This window comes from Eumetopias jubatus, unplaced genomic scaffold, assembly GCF_037043125.1.
Source record: "Eumetopias jubatus isolate StellerSeaLion01/CBP00866 unplaced genomic scaffold, mEumJub1_p1.0 scaffold_15, whole genome shotgun sequence".
Lineage (NCBI taxonomy): Eukaryota > Metazoa > Chordata > Mammalia > Carnivora > Otariidae > Eumetopias > Eumetopias jubatus.
In genome coordinates this window covers 46,834,502-46,844,088 of record NW_028274821.1, presented here as the reverse complement: position 1 = coordinate 46,844,088, position 9,587 = coordinate 46,834,502, and the positions used below count along the sequence as shown (strand labels likewise).

Sequence of the window (9,587 nt, the reverse complement as noted above, 5' to 3'; positions counted from 1 at the left end):
TGAATGCTTTCACAGCAAAAGTTAAGAAATCTGACTTGGTTTGACTATAGATCTGTTGCTGTCGCTCTGCATCTGCTGGGCTTCATTACATTCCAGGAAAGGAAGGAGTGTGAGAGTAACAGAGAGAATAAGCACAATCTTCAGCCCCATCTCTGCTGTCAGTGGTCAGAGAGAAGATAATTTGGTGCTAAATTTGGGGGGGTGGGGGTGAGGAGGCTGGCAGATGCCCCTTTTATTTTATACACATGAATAATATTTTTTAAAGATTTTATTTATTTATTTGACAGAGAGAGAGAGAGAGCACAAGCAGGCGGAATGGCAGGCAGAGGCAGAGGGAGAAGCAGGCTCCCTGCAGAGCAGGGGGAGCCTGATGTGGGACTCGAGCCCAGGACCCTGGGATCATGACCTGAGCCGAAGGCAGACTCTTAACCGACTGAGCCACCCAGGTGCCCTACACATGAATAATACTTTAAACTGTTTTTTAAACATGAGAGATTTTAGGAAGAAAAATCTCTTCTTTCTTCGACTAATGTGAAAAGAAAAAAACAAGGATGGGGAAATCTATAACAAAGAAAGCATGTCCATTACTTTCTCATTGCTATCATGTAGATATTGTGAATATTAAAAAAATCAGCAATGTGATCACATCTTGCACCCAAGTCCCTTGAAGTGAGAAGAGCACTATTGGAAACACTGATTTTGAAGACCTGGAAGAAGACAAGCGGATTTGATAGACTTGGCTTCTAAGAGCGGAAAACACACAGGCTACAGGGTGAGAATGACAAAAATCACTGAAGAGCAAGAGAAATCACAGGGAGACTCTGTGACAGACTGCCTTCCAAAAATGGCCACAACAGTATCTCCCATCCTACATGTGGCTTGAGAACTTCGCCATTTCTCAAAAGGTTGAATCTAATTCACCTCCCGTTAAACATGGGAGAGCTTGGAAATTGCTTATAAAAGAATTTGTTAGAAATAATGTTGCGTGACTTCCACGATTATGTTAGAGTTTATCATACTTGACACTACTGATACTTGAGGCCAGACAATTCTCTGGTGGGGCCCTGTCCCATGCACTGTGGGATATTTAGCAGCATCCATGGCTATACCCACTTGGGGCCAGTAGCAGCCCCCTCCTCAGTTGCGACAACCAAAAATGTCTCCAGACATTGCCAAAAGTCCCCTGGGGGACAAAATCATTCTCACTGAGAACCACTGGGTTAGGTCATGAAAGATGATACAGCTTGTCACTGAGACCCTCATTTTTGAGCCCTCGGTCCCCATGTAAACAGTGCAATTGTACTGGGCCCACCAGTCTGTCAGAAAAACCAGGCCTCAAGGAGAAGTCATAGCGAGGTGCTCCTGTACCCAGTGCCGGCTGAGATCATAGCTGAGACATATAAGCATCAGACATACCAGTGAAAATGCCTACCAACTGTCAAGTCAGACCCAGCCATCCAGTGGGGCGTGTTCCAAGCTGAGGCCCCAGTTGTGCAGCAGAGATAAGCCATTCCTTCAAATCCCTGACTCGCAGAACCTGTGAGAATAAGACACTTGTGATTTAGGATCATGCATTTGAGAATAATTTGTTTCAAAGCCATAGTAATAGGGATAGTTTGTATCGGAGTGGAATGATGAAAAAAATAAGTAAATAACAAACCCTATTTATCAGATCAGACCGAGGAAGAGACTGTAAAATCTTTTAACACTTAAGAAAGATTTAAGGTCATGCCTTGTAGATTTTCAAACAAACACAAGGCCTCTAAGGATCATAAAGGAATGCCTCACAGATTCTTGCCATTAAGCAAGAGGACGCTAAGAGACACAATTATTGTCTTAGCCTGGTGGGGAGCCAGAAGTGAAAAAGCGTGTATTTGAAGAGATTTGTGGGTGTGCCTACTATCTAATGACATTCATTATAAATCGATATACAGCCAACCCACGAAATTTTTAAAGTAACCTATCAGTTTAGACTGAGAGTAAGAGAACACAAAATAAAGAGGCCTTTGGAGAGCCAAACTTTTCTGGAAAGGAAGAAGGTTGAGAAGCCAATGCAGTAGAAACATGAGCCACTTCTTGTGGAAAAGGAAGGTTAACTTAAAAGGCAGAACCAAGAAGCACAGAGAGGAGAAAAATCAGCCATGGAGAGTAACTCCCAGAGAGTTGGCCTGAGCCCCAATCTGAAAACCGACACCACCTGCCCTAATAGATGTCAGATTCACAATAGACCAGGGAGCGCTGTGTGCTTTCTGCTTTGCCTCATTTTGAAAGGGAGTGTCAGTAATGTTCCCTTTTTCTGCCTTAGACATTGTATATTGATAGTAAAGGGACAAATAACCCCTCTGTTTGGATTATAAGTCTTCACATTGAGAAAAATGACCCTTACAGAGCAGTGCTGCAGAATTTGCCTTACGCATGATTATTTCAGTTGCAAATGATAGAGGCACAGTGAAAGAGAACGAATAGAAAATAAATATTGTGGACAGAAGTAGTTTTCAATTAGCAATAATCGCGCCCCGTTTGCTATGATCCTGCCACTGCACAAAGCTTGGACAGAAGTAGTTAGGGGCAGGGAAGCTTAACCTTAGAGTTCACATAACCCCACCAGCTCAGTCTCCCACCCCTGCTTTCCCCAGGTGTTCTTACTACTGGCCAACTTTCTGTTTGCCAGGTGCCTCCCAAGGCTAAAAGCAGGTAGGGAGCCCAGGCTGGGAAGAGGTAGAGGTTTTAGCACACCAAGGAACTGCGGGAGCATGAGTGCAGGGTCAGTCTTTGCTGAGGGAAGTGTGGCCCTGCGGGGAGAAAATTACTCCCAAGGTCCAAAAGCTCGCAGCCCATGACCTATAAGAATAGAATACCGAAATGACTTGCCATTCACAACAGAAACCTGATGTCAGGAGAATGGACTTGTGAGCTGAAGGAAGGCAGGTAAAGGGGGGCTGGGGAGGTGCTGGAGGCAGAGGGTGGGAGGGACCCCAAGGGCCATTGGCTGCTGGGGGAGGGGGCCAGGTCCTTGGGGTCCTCGAAATGTTATGCTAGGTGCCACACTACATCTTCTCTGCACATACAATCTCAACCTCCCAAATAGTTCTGAATGTCTTCTCTATGATTATGACTTCCAGGTGTGTCTTCACCCAGAGTCATATCGCCAAACATTAGACCCAGATTTCTACCTGCTACCCTAGAACATCTCCACTTACCATGTCCAGCATCAGACATCTATTTTCAAACTTTCTTGCCCTTAAGCCCTGCTCTTCTTCCTGTGTTCCCCTTCCGTGTGAGTGGACCCATCCTTCTGCCAGACATAAAGACACAGACATCCTTGAGTCCTCAAATTCCTCAAAGCCCATACCCAGTAAATCCCACACTATCCTTTGAACACTTGTAGTATCACCTGTCATAGTGATGGCTTCCCATCTTCTCTACCACAACCTTCTACATTAGGGGATAGTCTACCTTAGGAATCCTATGTCTTCAGTTGTGGGGTTTTTTGTTTTTGTTTTTGTTTTTAAAGCAATCTCCTACATCCAACTTGGGGCTTGAACTCATGACCCTGAGATCAAGAGCCGCATGCTCTACTGTCTGAGCCAGCCAGGTGCCCCTCAGTTTTGGTTGTTTTAAAAGATACCCACAAACTGCCTCAAACCTTCCTGTCTCTTCCCTTATGTGCTGGATGTTGCAGCTCCTCTCTCTAATGTTATATACATAGCATATGGCTGAAAGATTGTGTGCAACTTCTAAAACAATATACTGCCTTCTCCACTTCTATCTTTCTTTTATCACTCTGGTAGAAGTCAGCTGCCATGTTGCGCTGACACAGTTCAGTACTCCAATCACTCCATCGCCCCATCGTCCCAAGTTCCCTTCATCCCATCACGAGATCACACCATGGTCCTGTCCTAGGGTCAACCTGTCATCCCATCATTCCATTGTCCCATCATCTGGTTGTCCCGTCAGCCGGTAGCCCTGTCGCCCCATCGCCCCATCATCACTTCATCGTCCCATTTTCTTGATGTACCATTATCCCACCGTCCCACAGCCCTAACATCCCACAGCCCCATCTTCCCATCACCTCATCATCCCGTCACCCAGTCACTCCATCACCCCATCGTCCTATGTTCCCTTCATCTCATTGCCAGGTCACCCCATGGCCCCATCACCTTATCGCCCCATAGCCCTATTGCTCCATTGCCCAATCATCCCATCGTCCCATCATCCCATCATCCAGTGGTCTCAACATCCCATCGCTTCAGTGTCCCAACTTCTTGCAGTCCCATCACCCCATCATCCCACCGTCCTGTCAGCCTGACATCCCACAGCCTCATTGTCCCATCGCCCCATTGCACCATGGTCCCATTGTCCCATCCTCCCATCACCCCATCATCCCATCACTCCATCCTCCCATCCCTCCATCGTCCCATCGTCCCAGCACTCCATCCTCCCATCCCTCCATCGTCCCATCGTCCCAGCACTCCATGCTCCCATCATCCCGTCGCCCCATCCTCCCATCACCCAAACATTCTGTCACTCCATCATCCCATGTTCCCTCCATCCATTGCCAGGTCACCCCATCATCCTGTCATCCTGTCATCCTGTCGTCCCATTGCCCTGTCACTACAGCATCCCATCATCCTGTGATTCCAGACATCCCATTGCTCCATTGACCCATTGCTTCATCTTCCCATCTTCTCGAAGTCCCATCTCCCCATCGTCCCACAGTCCCATCATCCTGACATCCTACTGCCTCAATGTCCCATGGCCCCACCATCCCATTCTCCCATTGTCCCATCCTCCCATCATCCCATTGCACCATTGACCCACAGTCCCATGGTCCCATCACCCCATCGTCTCAGTGTCCTGTCGTCCTGATATCCCACAGTCCCATCGTCCCATCGTCCCATCACACCCTTATCCCATCATCCCATCCTCCCAATACCATACCGTCCCACAGTCCCATCATCCCATCCCCCATCGTCCCTCCTCCCATCACCCCATCTTTGCACAGTCTCATTGTCCTGACATCCCACAGCCCCACTGTCCCTTCGCCCCATTGCACCATAGTCCCATCCTCCCATCGCCCCATTGTTCCACGGTCCCATCGTCTCTACATCCCACAGCCCCACCGTGCCATCTGCTCATTGCTCCATAGTCCCATTGTCCCATCCTCACATCGTCCCATGGACCCATCTTTCCGCAGTCCCGTCATCTTGATATCCCCCAGCCCCATCGTCCCATCCCCCTATCCCACCATTGTCCCATCATCCCATCCTCCCATCCTCCCATCGCCCATTCTTTCCACAGTCCCCTGGTCCTGACATCTACAGCCCCATTGTCCCATCCCCCCATTGCCTCATTACCCAAGGTCCCATCCTCCCATCGCCCCATTGCCCCATCATCCCATCACCCATCTTCCCAATGCCTCATCCTCCCATTGCCCCATCATTCCACAGTCCCATCGTCCTGACATCCTGCAGCCCCATCCTCACATCCCCACATCATCCCCCATTCCATCCTCCCATCGCCCCATCTTCCTACCATCCCATTGTCCTTTTGCACCATCATCCCATCACCCCATCATCCCAGTACCTCATCCTCCCATTGCCCCATCATTCCACAGTCTTCCTGACATCCTGCAGCCCCATCATCCAACCATCCCATCCTACCATTGCCCCATCGTCCATCCTCCCATTGTGCCCATCGTTCCAAAGCCCATTGTCCTGACATCCCGCAGCCCAAAGCTCCTTCACCCCATCATCCCAGAGTCCCATCATGCTGACATCCTGCAGTGGCATCTTCCCATCACCCCATACCCCCATCACACCATCATCCCATCCTCCCACTGCCCCATCATGCCACCGTCCCATTGTGCTATCATCCATCCTCCCAATGCCCACTGTCCTGGCATCCCACAGCCCCATCTTTGCTTTGCACCAACATTCCATCATCCCATCTTCCTACAACTACCATCACCCCATCTTTCCACAGTCCCATCGACCTGATATCCTGCAGCTCCATCATCCCATTGAACAACGGTCCCATTGCCCCATTGTCCCATAGTCCCATCATCCATCCTCCCATTGCCCCATCTTTCCACGGTCCCCTCGTCCTGACATCACTCACCCCACTATCCTATCTCAATATCGCCCCATTGTCCATCACAGCATCACCTCAAGTACCATCATACCATCCTCCCATCATACCGCTGTCCAGCCTTGTCCCCTACCCACCATACTGACTGAGCCTCTCATGGCCGCGACATCAGGCACACACATGACCCCGAAGCTATAAATGCGATTGAATGAGCTCCCATTCCAAGCCTCAAATCCCTGTACAAAAACGATTCAGCGGACTATGGTTGGCCAGCAGTTTCTGCAGGAAAGGCAAGCCCATGACTCAGGGCCGAGCCCAGAACATGCAAGGTGCAGGACTTCCTCCTGGCCAAAAATGTCCCTGCTTAAAGAGCCACACATTGGCATACTCAGCGGAAAGGGCAGCCGAAAGGATGAGTTTTTGAGAACTATGTAAGAAGGACAAAGCTGGCTCCTGAGGCAGCAGCTCAGACTTTGCCTGAACCCGCTGCCAAAAAGGACGACCACGCACCCCTTTGCCACTCCCTGGAGAATTGCTGAACTCCTCCATGGCCCACCTCTCTTGGCTAGCTCAGGAGCCCCGCTCTGTTGCATCCTGCCTGCTCCCTTGCTGGACACCTGCCCTGGATCCATAGGCTAAAGTGCATGGATATCCTCTTACTATGAAACAGCTGAAAAGTGTCCCCTTTTAGATGTGCCTGAAGGACAGAACCTACTTCAGAGCTCACATCTTGTTGGTTTTTCTTGAGTATCTTAGGTGAAGTATCGACACTGAGTTCATGGAAGTTATAGAAAATGTATGTAAGTTTAGAGCAATAAAATTTACATCGAATAGATGGCCCACCAGAGGACTCTCCCTCCATCATTTGCTTGATCTCAAAGCTGTATTGTGGGAGAGGTGGCCTTCCCTTACTTAATAGCCACTGTTAGTTGTCTGTTTATGTTGCTTATGTTGGAATCTTAGTGTGAACTGGGCTTTAGAATTAAAAGCAAGTAGTTCATATTTGATCATTTAATTCTACTAAAGTTATTAAATACATTAATAATTATGCCAATTGCTGAAAAGAAATAAATGTTGAGAATATCTGGATGAATATCTAGCAGCTGGTGAAATTAAAAATTATTTTCTGATATGAAGCAAAATTAAAAATTAAGACCTAAAAATACATGTCAGGAAAATACTGTAAATTTTCAATTGTTTTGAGTACTTCTAATAAATTTTTAAGTATATCATTGCAGTCATATTAATATTATTATGTATTGGTATAATTTTAAATTTAATATGATTTTAATACTTTACTATTTATATAAGTAAGTATATTAAAATCTGCTCTGAAAGCTTAGCTTAAAAATTAAATAAAATGTTAACAACTTTTAAATTTACTTTTAGCTTAAAATTTTTGTCAATTTTAATCCTATGTTGGATAAAAGAGTCAAGTTTGGCACTCTTTCTATGTATAAAGTAAGATACATAGAGAGGACATAAATAGATATAGAGGATAACTGTCATTAAAATTTCATGAGGGGTTCAGTTAGCAAAAAATATCTAAAATGGCTCTGGGGTCAAGAGAAGGGGAGGTAATAATGAAATGAAATGGTTGAGAAACACTGCTCTAAACCCATTTGGAGAATGCAAAATGAAAAACAAAAACAAAAGTAGGAAGTAAGAGGAACATTCAGAAAATGGAAACTAATGTGTTCGCATTTAAGAGCATGCACAAGGGAAGATGGTCAGAGAACATAGAGCTACGGTTCCCAGACTTGCCCACCCCAGCCAGGCCAGCAGCATCTGTAGGATCCCCAATGGCCCTGCCCATTTCCTTCCTGGTGGCCCTGGTGGTGCTCAGCTGCTCTCTGGGATGTGACCTGCCTCAGAACCATGGCCTGTTCAACAGGAGGGCCTTGATGCTCCTGGGCCAAATGAGGAGAATCTCCCCTTTTTCCTGCCTGAGGGACAGAAATGACTTTGCCTTCCCCAAGGAGATGCTTGATGGCAAGCAGTTGCAGAAGGCTCAAGCCCTCTCTGTCGTCCATGGGATGAACCAGAGAGGATCTTCCACCTCTTCTGCACAGGGGCCTCATCTGCTGCTTGGAACGAGACCCTCCTAGAGGAGTTCTGCTCGGGACTTTCTGAGCAGCTGACCGACCTGGCAGCCTGTCCCATGCAGGAGGCGGGGGTGGCAGAGACTCCCCTCAGGAAGTTGGACTCCATCCTGAGGAACTACTTCCAAAGAATCTCCCTCTATCTGCAAGAGAAGCAATACAGCCCTTGTGCCTGGGAGATTGTCAGAGCAGAAATCATGAAACCCTTCTCTTCATCAACAACCTTGCAAGAAAGGTTAAGGGGCAAGAAATGAGACCTGGTTCAACATGGTAATGACTCTCACTGACAAATAATATCATACTTCCATGTGTTCTGCCATGTCAAAGACTCTCATTTCTGCTATAATCATGACATGATGGAATCAATTTGTCAAATGTTTTCAGGAGTATTAAGTGATATCATGTCAGCTATAAGCACGAGTTGCTTTCAGATGACCACGCTGAAATGATGACCATTAATCAATTAATTCTATTGATGTATCTATTTAACAACTTATTTATTTAACTATTTATAAGATAAAAATTATCTTTGAACAATATTAGGTATACTTTCCCTTTGTGGTTAAGAGAAAAAATATATCATTTATATTTGTTAAATTTATTATTTCCTTTCTTTATTAAATATTTTGTATAGAAAAATTATTGTATTTGTTTATTATTTTAAAAAGAAACAAATCTGATTATAACCTGATGAGAGAATGGATTGTACAACACACTTTCTCATTATTACGTTATTCACACTATAAGTTAAAAATAGACTTTCTCTAAGCCAGTTTATATGTTGCTGTCAGGATAGAGGTGGACATAACAAATCCAATCCTGCTTTGTACCACTGATTTTTGTGGAGAAACCAACCTAAAAGCAATAATCATACTGAAGTAGTATCAGTTATGTTAAGTGGTATAATGAGAAGAAGGGGAAAAATGGAGTTCTCTCAGCAGAAGCTGCAGTAAATCATGTCAGGAAGCAAAACCAGAAGCAGTAGATATCTCCTACAATTGACTGCTAGACTTCCAAGTATAAATATTCTTGGAAAATGTATATTTGAGTCTGCAATTTATAAGCAATTCCATTACCTGAAAGCCTAGGAACAGAAGTGGTCACGTGGGAAGAGTAGAGCATGAGAAAAGAACTTAAGATTCATTCCTTGAGGGGCGCCTGGGTGGCTCAGTGGGATAAGCATCTGCCTTAGGCTCAGGTCATGATCTCAGGGTCCTGGGATGGAGCCCCGAGATGGATGGGCTCCCTGCTCATCAAGGAGTCTGCTTCTCCCTCTCCTCCACCACTCCCTGACACCCCCACTTGTGCTCACAACTCTCTCTCTCTCTTTCTCAATAAAATAAAATAAAAAGTTCAATTCTTTGAACCTTCGAATGGTAAGGGAGAAAAGAGCCA

At 46.0% G+C, this 9,587-nt stretch overlaps 1 pseudogene; it reads left to right on the top strand.

Moving 5' to 3' along the window:
• Nucleotides 1-7,892: 7,892 nt before the first annotated feature.
• LOC148162390 (interferon alpha-1/2-like) lies at nucleotides 7,893-8,446 on the top strand (annotated as a pseudogene).
• The last annotated feature ends 1,141 nt before the right edge of the window (nucleotides 8,447-9,587 follow it).